Here is a 16,202-nt window from a genome sequence, read left to right on the forward strand (position 1 = left end):
GTATTTATTTTGTAGTTTATGCTTCTGGCGTTGACTTCTAAGGCCCTAACTATTCCATCTGGTGGAACGACGGCCTATGGTGAAGCCTAGGTTGCCCGGAACGTAGAAATGACCAGTACTTTCACACTGGTTGCAGTTATTCGTTTTATACAATGGAAAAACTGTTCTACTTATTTTGCATTTTATGCTTCGGGCGTTGACTTCTAAGGCCCTACCTATTCCATCTGGTGGAGCAACACCGTAGCGTGAAGCCTAGTTTGCCCGGAACGTAGAACATACAATTACCTTCACACTGTTTGCAATTATTCCTGTTATATGATGGAAAAACTGTTGCATCTTTATTGTATTTTATGCTTCTGGCGCTGACTTCTAAGGTCCTAACTATTCGATCTGGTGGAGCAACGCCCTAGAGTGAAGCCTAGGTTGCCCGGGAAGTAGAAATGACCATAACTTTCACACTGGTTGCAAATATACATTATATACGATGGAAAAGCTGTTGTACTTATATTGTATTTTAAGCTTCTGGCGTTGACTTCATAGGCCCTAACTATTCCATCTGGTGGAGCAACGTCCTAGACTGAAGCCTAGGTTGACCGGAACGTAGAAATGACCACAACTTTCACACTGGTTACCATTATTCGTTTTACACGATGGAAAAGCTGTTGAAATTATATCCTATTTTATGCTTCTGGCGTTGACTTTGAAGGCCGTAGCTATTAGATGTGGTGGAGCAACGCTCTAGAGTGTCGCTTGGGTTGACCGCAACGTAGAAATGACCATTACTTTTACACTGGTAGCAATTATTCGTTTTATACAATGGAAAAACTGTTCTTTTTATTTTGTATTTTATGCTTCGGGCGATGACTTCTAAGGACCTAACTATTCGATCTGGTGGAGCAACACCCTACAGTGATGCCTAGGTTGCCCGGAACGTAGATACGACCATAACCTTCACACTGGTTGCAAATTATTCCTGCTATACGATGGAAAGCTGTTGTATTTTTACTGCATTTTATGCTTCGGGCATTGACTTCTAAGGCCCTAACTATGCAATCTGTTGGAGCAACGCCCTAGGGGGAAGCCTAGGTTGCCCGGAACGTAGAAATGACCATAACTTTCACACTGGTTGCAATTATTCATTTTATACGATGGAAAAGCTGTTGAATTTATATCGTATTTTTTGCTTCTGGCGTTGACTTCTTAGACCCTAACTATTCCATCTGGTGGATCAACGCCCTAGCGGGAAGCGTAGGTTGCCCGGAAAGTAGAAATGGCCATAACTTTCACACTCGTAGCAATTATTCGTTTTATACGATGGAAAAACTGTTCTATTTATTTTGTGTTTTATGCTTCCGGCGTTGACTTCTAACGCCCTAACTATTCGATCTGGTGGAGCAACGCCCTAGAGTGAAGCCTAGGTTGCCCTGTACGTAGAAATGACCATCACTTTCCAACTGGTTGCAATTATTCCTGTTATATGATGGAAAAACTGTTGCATTTTTATTGCATTTTATGCTTCGGGCATTGTCTTCTAAGGCCCTAACTATTCACTCTGTTGGAGCAACGCCCTAGGGTGAAGCCTAGGTTGCCCGGAAAGTAGAAATGACCGTAACTTTCATACTGGTTGCAATTATTCGTTTTATATGGTGGAAAAACTGTTGTATTTATATTGTATTTTATTATTCTGGCGTTGACTTCTAAGGCCCTAACTATTCGATCAGGTGGAGCAACGCCCTAGAGTGAAGCCTAGGTTGCTCGAAGTGTAGAAATGACCATAACTTTCACATTGGTTGCAATTATTCGTTTTATACGATGGAAAAACTGTTGTATTTATATGGTATTTTATGCTTCTGGCGTTCACCTCTTAGGCCCTAACTCTTCGATCTGGTGGAACAACGCCCTAGGGTGAAGCCTAGGCTGCCCGGAACGTAGAAATGACCATAACTTTCACACTGTTTGCAATTATTCATTTTATACGATGGAAAAGCTGTTGTATTTATATCGTATTTTATGCTTCGGGCGTTGATTTCTTAGGCCCTAACATTTCGATCTGGTGGAGCAACGCCCTAGGGTGAAGCCTAGGTTGCCCGGAACGTAGAAATAACCATAACTTTTACACTGGTTGCAATTATTCGTATTATACGATGGAAAAACTGTTGTATTTATATTGTATTTTATGCTTCTGGCGTTCACTTCTTAGGCCCTAACTATTCGATCTGGTGGTACAACGCCCTAGGGTGAAGCCTAGGTTGCCCGGAACGTAGAAATGACCATAACTTTTACACTGGCAGCAATTATTCGTTTTATACAATGGAAAAACCGTTCTATTTATTTTGTATTTTATGCTTCGGGCGTTGACTTCTAAGGCCCTAACTGTTTGATCTGGTGGAGCATCGCCGTAGAGTGAAGCCTAGGTTGCCCGGAACGTAGAAATGACCATAACTTTCACACTGGTTGCTATCTTTCGTTTTATACGATGGAAAAACTGTTATATTTATATTGTATTTAAGCTTCTGGCGTCGACTTCTGAGGCCGTTGCTATTCGATGTGGTGGAAGAACGTCATAGAGTGAAGCCTAGGTAGCCCGGATCGTAGAAATGTCCATATCTTTCACACTGTTTGCAATTTTTCGTTTTTACGATGGAAAAACTGTTTTATTTATTTTGTATTTTATGCTTCGGGCGTTGACTTCTAAGGCCCTAACTATTCGGTCTGGTGGAGCAACGCCCTAGAGTGCAGCCTAGGTTGCCCGGAACGTAGAAATGACCATAACTTTCACACTGGTAGCAATTATTCGTTTTATACAATGGAAAAACTGTTCTATTTATATTTTATTTTATGCTTCTGTCGTTCACTTCTTAGGCCCTAACTATTCGATCTGGTGGAACAACGCCGTAGAGTGAAGCCTAGGTTGCCCGGAGCGTAGAAATGACCATTACTTTCACACTGTTTGCAATTACTCCTTTTATACGGTGGAACAGCTGTTGTATTTATATCGTATTTTATGCTTCTGGCGTTGACTTCTAAGGACCTAACTATTCGATCTGGTGGTGCAACGCCCTAGAGTGAAGCCTAGGTTGCTCGGAATGTAGAAATGACCATAACTTTCACACTGATTGCAATTATTCGTTTTATACGATGGAACAGCTGTTGTATTTATATCGTATTTTATGCTTCTGGCGTTGACTTCTAAGGACCTAACTATTCGATCTGGTGGAGCAACGCCCTAGAGTGAAACCTAGGTTGCACGGAACGTAGAAATGACCATAACTTTCACACTGGTTGCTATTATTCGTTTTATACGATGGAAAAACTGTTATACTTATATTGTATTTTATGCTTCTGGCGTTGACTTCTTAGGCCCTAGCTATTCGATCTTGTGGAACAACGCCCTAGAGTGAAGCCTAGGTTGCCTGGAACGTAGAAATGACCATCACTTTCACACGGGTTGCAATTATTCCTGTTATAGGATGGAAAGACTGTTGTATTTTTATTGTATTTTGTACATCAGGCGTTGACTTGTGAGGCCGTAGCTATTCGATGTTGTGGAAGAACGCCATAGAGTGAAGCCTAGGTAGCCCGGAACGTAGAAATGTCCATATCTTTCACACTGTTTGCAATTATTCATTTTATACGATGGCAAAGCTGTTGTATTTATATTGTATTTTATGCTTCTGGCGTTGACTTCTTAGGCCCTAACTATTCGATCTGGTGGAGCAACGCCCTAGAGTGAAGCCTAGGTTGCACGGAACGTAGAAATGACCATAACTTTCACACTGGTTGCAATTATTCGTTTTATACGATGGAAAAACTGTTGCATCTTTATCGTATTTTATGCTTCTGGCGTTCACTTCTTAGGCCCTAACCATTCGATCTGGTGGAACAACGCCCTAGAGCGAAGCCTAGGTTGCCCGGAACATAGAAATGACCATTACTTTCACACTGTTTGCAATTATTCCTTTTATACGATGGAACAGCTGTTTTATTTATATCGTATTTTATGCTTCTGGCGTTGACTTCTAAGGACCTAACTATTCGATCTGGTGGAGCAACGCCCTAGAGTGAAGCCTAGGTTGCTCGGAATGTAGAAATGAACATAACTTTCACACTGGTAGCAATTATTCGTTTTATACGATGGAAAAACTGTTCTATTTATTTTTATTTTATGCTTCGGGCATTGACTTCTAAGGCCCTAGCTATTCGATTTGGTGGAGCACCGCCCTAGAGTGAAGCCTAGTTTGCCCGGAAGGTAGGAATGACCATAACTTCCACACTGGTTGCAATTATTCGTTTTATACCATGGAAAAGCTGTCGTATTTATATCGCTTTTTATGCTTCTGGCGTTGACTTCTTAGGCCCTAACTATTCCATCTGGTGGAATACCGCCCTAGGGTAAAGCCCAGATTGCGCTGAACGTAGAAATGACCATAACTTTCACACTGGTAGCAATTTTTCGTTTTATACGATTTAAGGACTGTTGTATTTATTTTGTAGTTTATGCTTCTGGCGTTGACTTCTAAGGCCCTAACTATTCCATCTGGTGGAACGACGGCCTATGGTGAAGCCTAGGTTGCCCGGAACGTAGAAATGACCAGTACTTTCACACTGGTTGCAGTTATTCGTTTTATACAATGGAAAAACTGTTCTACTTATTTTGCATTTTATGCTTCGGGCGTTGACTTCTAAGGCCCTACCTATTCCATCTGGTGGAGCAACACCGTAGCGTGAAGCCTAGTTTGCCCGGAACGTAGAACATACAATTACCTTCACACTGTTTGCAATTATTCCTGTTATATGATGGAAAAACTGTTGCATCTTTATTGTATTTTATGCTTCTGGCGCTGACTTCTAAGGTCCTAACTATTCGATCTGGTGGAGCAACGCCCTAGAGTGAAGCCTAGGTTGCCCGGGAAGTAGAAATGACCATAACTTTCACACTGGTTGCAAATATACATTATATACGATGGAAAAGCTGTTGTACTTATATTGTATTTTAAGCTTCTGGCGTTGACTTCATAGGCCCTAACTATTCCATCTGGTGGAGCAACGTCCTAGACTGAAGCCTAGGTTGACCGGAACGTAGAAATGACCACAACTTTCACACTGGTTACCATTATTCGTTTTACACGATGGAAAAGCTGTTGAAATTATATCCTATTTTATGCTTCTGGCGTTGACTTTGAAGGCCGTAGCTATTAGATGTGGTGGAGCAACGCTCTAGAGTGTCGCTTGGGTTGACCGCAACGTAGAAATGACCATTACTTTTACACTGGTAGCAATTATTCGTTTTATACAATGGAAAAACTGTTCTTTTTATTTTGTATTTTATGCTTCGGGCGATGACTTCTAAGGACCTAACTATTCGATCTGGTGGAGCAACACCCTACAGTGATGCCTAGGTTGCCCGGAACGTAGATACGACCATAACCTTCACACTGGTTGCAAATTATTCCTGCTATACGATGGAAAGCTGTTGTATTTTTACTGCATTTTATGCTTCGGGCATTGACTTCTAAGGCCCTAACTATGCAATCTGTTGGAGCAACGCCCTAGGGGGAAGCCTAGGTTGCCCGGAACGTAGAAATGACCATAACTTTCACACTGGTTGCAATTATTCATTTTATACGATGGAAAAGCTGTTGAATTTATATCGTATTTTTTGCTTCTGGCGTTGACTTCTTAGACCCTAACTATTCCATCTGGTGGATCAACGCCCTAGCGGGAAGCGTAGGTTGCCCGGAAAGTAGAAATGGCCATAACTTTCACACTCGTAGCAATTATTCGTTTTATACGATGGAAAAACTGTTCTATTTATTTTGTATTTTATGCTTCCGGCGTTGACTTCTAACGCCCTAACTATTCGATCTGGTGGAGCAACGCCCTAGAGTGAAGCCTAGGTTGCCCTGTACGTAGAAATGACCATCACTTTCCAACTGGTTGCAATTATTCCTGTTATATGATGGAAAAACTGTTGCATTTTTATTGCATTTTATGCTTCGGGCATTGTCTTCTAAGGCCCTAACTATTCACTCTGTTGGAGCAACGCCCTAGGGTGAAGCCTAGGTTGCCCGGAAAGTAGAAATGACCGTAACTTTCATACTGGTTGCAATTATTCGTTTTATATGGTGGAAAAACTGTTGTATTTATATTGTATTTTATTATTCTGGCGTTGACTTCTAAGGCCCTAACTATTCGATCAGGTGGAGCAACGCCCTAGAGTGAAGCCTAGGTTGCTCGAAGTGTAGAAATGACCATAACTTTCACATTGGTTGCAATTATTCGTTTTATACGATGGAAAAACTGTTGTATTTATATGGTATTTTATGCTTCTGGCGTTCACCTCTTAGGCCCTAACTCTTCGATCTGGTGGAACAACGCCCTAGGGTGAAGCCTAGGCTGCCCGGAACGTAGAAATGACCATAACTTTCACACTGTTTGCAATTATTCATTTTATACGATGGAAAAGCTGTTGTATTTATATCGTATTTTATGCTTCGGGCGTTGACTTCTTAGGCCCTAACATTTCGATCTGGTGGAGCAACGCCCTAGGGTGAAGCCTAGGTTGCCCGGAACGTAGAAATGACCATAACTTTTACACTGGTTGCAATTATTCGTATTATACGATGGAAAAACTGTTGTATTTATATTGTATTTTATGCTTCTGGCGTTCACTTCTTAGGCCCTAACTATTCGATCTGGTGGTACAACGCCCTAGGGTGAAGCCTAGGTTGCCCGGAACGTAGAAATGACCATAACTTTTACACTGGCAGCAATTATTCGTTTTATACAATGGAAAAACCGTTCTATTTATTTTGTATTTTATGCTTCGGGCGTTGACTTCTAAGGCCCTAACTGTTTGATCTGGTGGAGCATCGCCGTAGAGTGAAGCCTAGGTTGCCCGGAACGTAGAAATGACCATAACTTTCACACTGGTTGCTATCTTTCGTTTTATACGATGGAAAAACTGTTATATTTATATTGTATTTAAGCTTCTGGCGTCGACTTCTGAGGCCGTTGCTATTCGATGTGGTGGAAGAACGTCATAGAGTGAAGCCTAGGTAGCCCGGATCGTAGAAATGTCCATATCTTTCACACTGTTTGCAATTTTTCGTTTTTACGATGGAAAAACTGTTTTATTTATTTTGTATTTTATGCTTCGGGCGTTGACTTCTAAGGCCCTAACTATTCGGTCTGGTGGAGCAACGCCCTAGAGTGCAGCCTAGGTTGCCCGGAACGTAGAAATGACCATAACTTTCACACTGGTAGCAATTATTCGTTTTATACAATGGAAAAACTGTTCTATTTATATTTTATTTTATGCTTCTGTCGTTCACTTCTTAGGCCCTAACTATTCGATCTGGTGGAACAACGCCGTAGAGTGAAGCCTAGGTTGCCCGGAGCGTAGAAATGACCATTACTTTCACACTGTTTGCAATTACTCCTTTTATACGGTGGAACAGCTGTTGTATTTATATCGTATTTTATGCTTCTGGCGTTGACTTCTAAGGACCTAACTATTCGATCTGGTGGTGCAACGCCCTAGAGTGAAGCCTAGGTTGCTCGGAATGTAGAAATGACCATAACTTTCACACTGATTGCAATTATTCGTTTTATACGATGGAACAGCTGTTGTATTTATATCGTATTTTATGCTTCTGGCGTTGACTTCTAAGGACCTAACTATTCGATCTGGTGGAGCAACGCCCTAGAGTGAAACCTAGGTTGCACGGAACGTAGAAATGACCATAACTTTCACACTGGTTGCTATTATTCGTTTTATACGATGGAAAAACTGTTATACTTATATTGTATTTTATGCTTCTGGCGTTGACTTCTTAGGCCCTAGCTATTCGATCTTGTGGAACAACGCCCTAGAGTGAAGCCTAGGTTGCCTGGAACGTAGAAATGACCATCACTTTCACACGGGTTGCAATTATTCCTGTTATAGGATGGAAAGACTGTTGTATTTTTATTGTATTTTGTACATCAGGCGTTGACTTGTGAGGCCGTAGCTATTCGATGTTGTGGAAGAACGCCATAGAGTGAAGCCTAGGTAGCCCGGAACGTAGAAATGTCCATATCTTTCACACTGTTTGCAATTATTCATTTTATACGATGGCAAAGCTGTTGTATTTATATTGTATTTTATGCTTCTGGCGTTGACTTCTTAGGCCCTAACTATTCGATCTGGTGGAGCAACGCCCTAGAGTGAAGCCTAGGTTGCACGGAACGTAGAAATGACCATAACTTTCACACTGGTTGCAATTATTCGTTTTATACGATGGAAAAACTGTTGCATCTTTATCGTATTTTATGCTTCTGGCGTTCACTTCTTAGGCCCTAACCATTCGATCTGGTGGAACAACGCCCTAGAGCGAAGCCTAGGTTGCCCGGAACATAGAAATGACCATTACTTTCACACTGTTTGCAATTATTCCTTTTATACGATGGAACAGCTGTTTTATTTATATCGTATTTTATGCTTCTGGCGTTGACTTCTAAGGACCTAACTATTCGATCTGGTGGAGCAACGCCCTAGAGTGAAGCCTAGGTTGCTCGGAATGTAGAAATGAACATAACTTTCACACTGGTAGCAATTATTCGTTTTATACGATGGAAAAACTGTTCTATTTATTTTTATTTTATGCTTCGGGCATTGACTTCTAAGGCCCTAGCTATTCGATTTGGTGGAGCACCGCCCTAGAGTGAAGCCTAGTTTGCCCGGAAGGTAGGAATGACCATAACTTCCACACTGGTTGCAATTATTCGTTTTATACCATGGAAAAGCTGTCGTATTTATATCGCTTTTTATGCTTCTGGCGTTGACTTCTTAGGCCCTAACTATTCCATCTGGTGGAACAACGCCCTAGGGTAAAGCCCAGATTGCGCTGAACGTAGAAATGACCATAACTTTCACACTGGTAGCAATTTTTCGTTTTATACGATTTAAGGACTGTTGTATATATTTTGTAGTTTATGCTTCTGGCGTTGACTTCTAAGGCCCTAACTATTCCATCTGGTGGAACGACGGCCTATGGTGAAGCCTAGGTTGCCCGGAACGTAGAAATGACCAGTACTTTCACACTGGTTGCAGTTATTCGTTTTATACAATGGAAAAACTGTTCTACTTATTTTGCATTTTATGCTTCGGGCGTTGACTTCTAAGGCCCTACCTATTCCATCTGGTGGAGCAACACCGTAGCGTGAAGCCTAGTTTGCCCGGAACGTAGAACATACAATTACCTTCACACTGTTTGCAATTATTCCTGTTATATGATGGAAAAACTGTTGCATCTTTATTGTATTTTATGCTTCTGGCGCTGACTTCTAAGGTCCTAACTATTCGATCTGGTGGAGCAACGCCCTAGAGTGAAGCCTAGCTTGCCCGGGAAGTAGAAATGACCATAACTTTCACACTGGTTGCAAATATACATTATATACGATGGAAAAGCTGTTGTACTTATATTGTATTTTAAGCTTCTGGCGTTGACTTCATAGGCCCTAACTATTCCATCTGGTGGAGCAACGTCCTAGACTGAAGCCTAGGTTGACCGGAACGTAGAAATGACCACAACTTTCACACTGGTTACCATTATTCGTTTTACACGATGGAAAAGCTGTTGAAATTATATCCTATTTTATGCTTCTGGCGTTGACTTTGAAGGCCGTAGCTATTAGATGTGGTGGAGCAACGCTCTAGAGTGTCGCTTGGGTTGACCGCAACGTAGAAATGACCATTACTTTTACACTGGTAGCAATTATTCGTTTTATACAATGGAAAAACTGTTCTTTTTATTTTGTATTTTATGCTTCGGGCGTTGACTTCTAAGGACCTAACTATTCGATCTGGTGGAGCAACACCCTACAGTGATGCCTAGGTTGCCCGGAACGTAGATACGACCATAACCTTCACACTGGTTGCAAATTATTCCTGCTATACGATGGAAAGCTGTTGTATTTTTACTGCATTTTATGCTTCGGGCATTGACTTCTAAGGCCCTAACTATGCAATCTGTTGGAGCAACGCCCTAGGGGGAAGCCTAGGTTGCCCGGAACGTAGAAATGACAATAACTTTCACACTGGTTGCAATTATTCATTTTATACGATGGAAAAGCTGTTGAATTTATATCGTATTATTTGCTTCTGGCGTTGACTTCTTAGACCCTAACTATTCCATCTGGTGGATCAACGCCCTAGCGGGAAGCGTAGGTTGCCCGGAAAGTAGAAATGGCCATAACTTTCACACTCGTAGCAATTATTCGTTTTATACGATGGAAAAACTGTTCTATTTATTTTGTATTTTATGCTTCCGGCGTTGACTTCTAACGCCCTAACTATTCGATCTGGTGGAGCAACGCCCTAGAGTGAAGCCTAGGTTGCCCTGTACGTAGAAATGACCATCACTTTCCAACTGGTTGCAATTATTCCTGTTATATGATGGAAAAACTGTTGCATTTTTATTGCATTTTATGCTTCGGGCATTGTCTTCTAAGGCCCTAACTATTCACTCTGTTGGAGCAACGCCCTAGGGTGAAGCCTAGGTTGCCCGGAAAGTAGAAATGACCGTAACTTTCATACTGGTTGCAATTATTCGTTTTATATGGTGGAAAAACTGTTGTATTTATATTGTATTTTATTATTCTGGCGTTGACTTCTAAGGCCCTAACTATTCGATCAGGTGGAGCAACGCCCTAGAGTGAAGCCTAGGTTGCTCGAAGTGTAGAAATGACCATAACTTTCACATTGGTTGCAATTATTCGTTTTATACGATGGAAAAACTGTTGTATTTATATGGTATTTTATGCTTTTGGCGTTCACCTCTTAGGCCCTAACTCTTCGATCTGGTGGAACAACGCCCTAGGGTGAAGCCTAGGTTGCACGGAACGTAGAAATGACCATAACTTTCACACTGGTTGCAATTATTCGTTTTATACGATGGAAAAACTGTTGCATCTTTATCGTATTTTATGCTTCTGGCGTTCACTTCTTAGGCCCTAACCATTCGATCTGGTGGAACAACGCCCTAGAGCGAAGCCTAGGTTGCCCGGAACATAGAAATGACCATTACTTTCACACTGTTTGCAATTATTCCTTTTATACGATGGAACAGCTGTTTTATTTATATCGTATTTTATGCTTCTGGCGTTGACTTCTAAGGACCTAACTATTCGATCTGGTGGAGCAACGCCCTAGAGTGAAGCCTAGGTTGCTCGGAATGTAGAAATGAACATAACTTTCACACTGGTAGCAATTATTCGTTTTATACGATGGAAAAACTGTTCTATTTATTTTTATTTTATGCTTCGGGCATTGACTTCTAAGGCCCTAGCTATTCGATTTGGTGGAGCACCGCCCTAGAGTGAAGCCTAGTTTGCCCGGAAGGTAGGAATGACCATAACTTCCACACTGGTTGCAATTATTCGTTTTATACCATGGAAAAGCTGTCGTATTTATATCGCTTTTTATGCTTCTGGCGTTGACTTCTTAGGCCCTAACTATTCCATCTGGTGGAACGACGGCCTATGGTGAAGCCTAGGTTGCCCGGAACGTAGAAATGACCAGTACTTTCACACTGGTTGCAGTTATTCGTTTTATACAATGGAAAAACTGTTCTACTTATTTTGCATTTTATGCTTCGGGCGTTGACTTCTAAGGCCCTACCTATTCCATCTGGTGGAGCAACACCGTAGCGTGAAGCCTAGTTTGCCCGGAACGTAGAACATACAATTACCTTCACACTGTTTGCAATTATTCCTGTTATATGATGGAAAAACTGTTGCATCTTTATTGTATTTTATGCTTCTGGCGCTGACTTCTAAGGTCCTAACTATTCGATCTGGTGGAGCAACGCCCTAGAGTGAAGCCTAGGTTGCCCGGGAAGTAGAAATGACCATAACTTTCACACTGGTTGCAAATATACATTATATACGATGGAAAAGCTGTTGTACTTATATTGTATTTTAAGCTTCTGGCGTTGACTTCATAGGCCCTAACTATTCCATCTGGTGGAGCAACGTCCTAGACTGAAGCCTAGGTTGACCGGAACGTAGAAATGACCACAACTTTCACACTGGTTACCATTATTCGTTTTACACGATGGAAAAGCTGTTGAAATTATATCCTATTTTATGCTTCTGGCGTTGACTTTGAAGGCCGTAGCTATTAGATGTGGTGGAGCAACGCTCTAGAGTGTCGCTTGGGTTGACCGCAACGTAGAAATGACCATTACTTTTACACTGGTAGCAATTATTCGTTTTATACAATGGAAAAACTGTTCTTTTTATTTTGTATTTTATGCTTCGGGCGATGACTTCTAAGGACCTAACTATTCGATCTGGTGGAGCAACACCCTACAGTGATGCCTAGGTTGCCCGGAACGTAGATACGACCATAACCTTCACACTGGTTGCAAATTATTCCTGCTATACGATGGAAAGCTGTTGTATTTTTACTGCATTTTATGCTTCGGGCATTGACTTCTAAGGCCCTAACTATGCAATCTGTTGGAGCAACGCCCTAGGGGGAAGCCTAGGTTGCCCGGAACGTAGAAATGACCATAACTTTCACACTGGTTGCAATTATTCATTTTATACGATGGAAAAGCTGTTGAATTTATATCGTATTTTTTGCTTCTGGCGTTGACTTCTTAGACCCTAACTATTCCATCTGGTGGATCAACGCCCTAGCGGGAAGCGTAGGTTGCCCGGAAAGTAGAAATGGCCATAACTTTCACACTCGTAGCAATTATTCGTTTTATACGATGGAAAAACTGTTCTATTTATTTTGTATTTTATGCTTCCGGCGTTGACTTCTAACGCCCTAACTATTCGATCTGGTGGAGCAACGCCCTAGAGTGAAGCCTAGGTTGCCCTGTACGTAGAAATGACCATCACTTTCCAACTGGTTGCAATTATTCCTGTTATATGATGGAAAAACTGTTGCATTTTTATTGCATTTTATGCTTCGGGCATTGTCTTCTAAGGCCCTAACTATTCACTCTGTTGGAGCAACGCCCTAGGGTGAAGCCTAGGTTGCCCGGAAAGTAGAAATGACCGTAACTTTCATACTGGTTGCAATTATTCGTTTTATATGGTGGAAAAACTGTTGTATTTATATTGTATTTTATTATTCTGGCGTTGACTTCTAAGGCCCTAACTATTCGATCAGGTGGAGCAACGCCCTAGAGTGAAGCCTAGGTTGCTCGAAGTGTAGAAATGACCATAACTTTCACATTGGTTGCAATTATTCGTTTTATACGATGGAAAAACTGTTGTATTTATATGGTATTTTATGCTTCTGGCGTTCACCTCTTAGGCCCTAACTCTTCGATCTGGTGGAACAACGCCCTAGGGTGAAGCCTAGGCTGCCCGGAACGTAGAAATGACCATAACTTTCACACTGTTTGCAATTATTCATTTTATACGATGGAAAAGCTGTTGTATTTATATCGTATTTTATGCTTCGGGCGTTGACTTCTTAGGCCCTAACATTTCGATCTGGTGGAGCAACGCCCTAGGGTGAAGCCTAGGTTGCCCGGAACGTAGAAATGACCATAACTTTTACACTGGTTGCAATTATTCGTATTATACGATGGAAAAACTGTTGTATTTATATTGTATTTTATGCTTCTGGCGTTCACTTCTTAGGCCCTAACTATTCGATCTGGTGGTACAACGCCCTAGGGTGAAGCCTAGGTTGCCCGGAACGTAGAAATGACCATAACTTTTACACTGGCAGCAATTATTCGTTTTATACAATGGAAAAACCGTTCTATTTATTTTGTATTTTATGCTTCGGGCGTTGACTTCTAAGGCCCTAACTGTTTGATCTGGTGGAGCATCGCCGTAGAGTGAAGCCTAGGTTGCCCGGAACGTAGAAATGACCATAACTTTCACACTGGTTGCTATCTTTCGTTTTATACGATGGAAAAACTGTTATATTTATATTGTATTTAAGCTTCTGGCGTCGACTTCTGAGGCCGTTGCTATTCGATGTGGTGGAAGAACGTCATAGAGTGAAGCCTAGGTAGCCCGGATCGTAGAAATGTCCATATCTTTCACACTGTTTGCAATTTTTCGTTTTTACGATGGAAAAACTGTTTTATTTATTTTGTATTTTATGCTTCGGGCGTTGACTTCTAAGGCCCTAACTATTCGGTCTGGTGGAGCAACGCCCTAGAGTGCAGCCTAGGTTGCCCGGAACGTAGAAATGACCATAACTTTCACACTGGTAGCAATTATTCGTTTTATACAATGGAAAAACTGTTCTATTTATATTTTATTTTATGCTTCTGTCGTTCACTTCTTAGGCCCTAACTATTCGATCTGGTGGAACAACGCCGTAGAGTGAAGCCTAGGTTGCCCGGAGCGTAGAAATGACCATTACTTTCACACTGTTTGCAATTACTCCTTTTATACGGTGGAACAGCTGTTGTATTTATATCGTATTTTATGCTTCTGGCGTTGACTTCTAAGGACCTAACTATTCGATCTGGTGGTGCAACGCCCTAGAGTGAAGCCTAGGTTGCTCGGAATGTAGAAATGACCATAACTTTCACACTGATTGCAATTATTCGTTTTATACGATGGAACAGCTGTTGTATTTATATCGTATTTTATGCTTCTGGCGTTGACTTCTAAGGACCTAACTATTCGATCTGGTGGAGCAACGCCCTAGAGTGAAACCTAGGTTGCACGGAACGTAGAAATGACCATAACTTTCACACTGGTTGCTATTATTCGTTTTATACGATGGAAAAACTGTTATACTTATATTGTATTTTATGCTTCTGGCGTTGACTTCTTAGGCCCTAGCTATTCGATCTTGTGGAACAACGCCCTAGAGTGAAGCCTAGGTTGCCTGGAACGTAGAAATGACCATCACTTTCACACGGGTTGCAATTATTCCTGTTATAGGATGGAAAGACTGTTGTATTTTTATTGTATTTTGTACATCAGGCGTTGACTTGTGAGGCCGTAGCTATTCGATGTTGTGGAAGAACGCCATAGAGTGAAGCCTAGGTAGCCCGGAACGTAGAAATGTCCATATCTTTCACACTGTTTGCAATTATTCATTTTATACGATGGCAAAGCTGTTGTATTTATATTGTATTTTATGCTTCTGGCGTTGACTTCTTAGGCCCTAACTATTCGATCTGGTGGAGCAACGCCCTAGAGTGAAGCCTAGGTTGCACGGAACGTAGAAATGACCATAACTTTCACACTGGTTGCAATTATTCGTTTTATACGATGGAAAAACTGTTGCATCTTTATCGTATTTTATGCTTCTGGCGTTCACTTCTTAGGCCCTAACCATTCGATCTGGTGGAACAACGCCCTAGAGCGAAGCCTAGGTTGCCCGGAACATAGAAATGACCATTACTTTCACACTGTTTGCAATTATTCCTTTTATACGATGGAACAGCTGTTTTATTTATATCGTATTTTATGCTTCTGGCGTTGACTTCTAAGGACCTAACTATTCGATCTGGTGGAGCAACGCCCTAGAGTGAAGCCTAGGTTGCTCGGAATGTAGAAATGAACATAACTTTCACACTGGTAGCAATTATTCGTTTTATACGATGGAAAAACTGTTCTATTTATTTTTATTTTATGCTTCGGGCATTGACTTCTAAGGCCCTAGCTATTCGATTTGGTGGAGCACCGCCCTAGAGTGAAGCCTAGTTTGCCCGGAAGGTAGGAATGACCATAACTTCCACACTGGTTGCAATTATTCGTTTTATACCATGGAAAAGCTGTCGTATTTATATCGCTTTTTATGCTTCTGGCGTTGACTTCTTAGGCCCTAACTATTCCATCTGGTGGAACAACGCCCTAGGGTAAAGCCCAGATTGCGCTGAACGTAGAAATGACCATAACTTTCACACTGGTAGCAATTTTTCGTTTTATACGATTTAAGGACTGTTGTATATATTTTGTAGTTTATGCTTCTGGCGTTGACTTCTAAGGCCCTAACTATTCCATCTGGTGGAACGACGGCCTATGGTGAAGCCTAGGTTGCCCGGAACGTAGAAATGACCAGTACTTTCACACTGGTTGCAGTTATTCGTTTTATACAATGGAAAAACTGTTCTACTTATTTTGCATTTTATGCTTCGGGCGTTGACTTCTAAGGCCCTACCTATTCCATCTGGTGGAGCAACACCGTAGCGTGAAGCCTAGTTTGCCCGGAACGTAGAACA

This window comes from Calliopsis andreniformis, unplaced genomic scaffold (assembly GCF_051401765.1).
Source record: "Calliopsis andreniformis isolate RMS-2024a unplaced genomic scaffold, iyCalAndr_principal scaffold0014, whole genome shotgun sequence".
In the NCBI taxonomy this organism is placed as follows: domain Eukaryota; kingdom Metazoa; phylum Arthropoda; class Insecta; order Hymenoptera; family Andrenidae; genus Calliopsis; species Calliopsis andreniformis.